The 486-nt window shown below is 44.0% G+C and overlaps 1 non-coding gene across 1 annotated transcript; it reads left to right on the forward strand.

Moving 5' to 3' along the window:
* Positions 1-154: 154 nt before the first annotated feature.
* On the forward strand, positions 155-262 carry LOC112746187 (small nucleolar RNA R71). The gene has a single exon (XR_003174082.1). It is a non-coding gene; the product is annotated as a small nucleolar RNA R71 (small nucleolar RNA).
* The last annotated feature ends 224 nt before the right edge of the window (positions 263-486 follow it).

Consider the following 486-nt stretch of genomic DNA (forward strand, 5'->3'; position numbering starts at 1 on the left):
GAGTGGATGCCACCATGTTGTCTTCTTGTTGGAGCTGCGGGCATTCATCAGTGGTCTTGTACTTCTTCATAGACCCATTGCTGGCACTTTCCAGTATGGTCTTATCTTAGGGCCTCATACCCTGTGTAATATAGCTGAGTAGCACGATCTTGTCAATCATGTGGTGGGGACATGCTTCCAGAAGATTATTGAAGCGCTCCCAGTATTCAAAGAGAGTCTCATTGTCATCCTGAACAATTGTGGAGATATCCTTTCTTAGCTTAGTAGTAACTTCAGATGGAAAGAATTTCTCCAGAAACTCCTTTCTGAGTGTATCCCAGTTGGATACATTTGCTAGAGGTTGAGTGTAGTACCACTCTCTTACTTTTCCCTCAAGAGAAAACGGAAAAGCTTTCAGCAGAATTGAAGTTTCATCAGTGCCATCACGTCTGACAGTAGAACAGGCTGCCTGGAAATCTCTCAAGTGCTTGATAGGCTCTTGAGCAG

The sequence above is a fragment of the Arachis hypogaea genome, chromosome 14, assembly GCF_003086295.3.
Source record: "Arachis hypogaea cultivar Tifrunner chromosome 14, arahy.Tifrunner.gnm2.J5K5, whole genome shotgun sequence".
Classification (NCBI taxonomy): domain Eukaryota; kingdom Viridiplantae; phylum Streptophyta; class Magnoliopsida; order Fabales; family Fabaceae; genus Arachis; species Arachis hypogaea.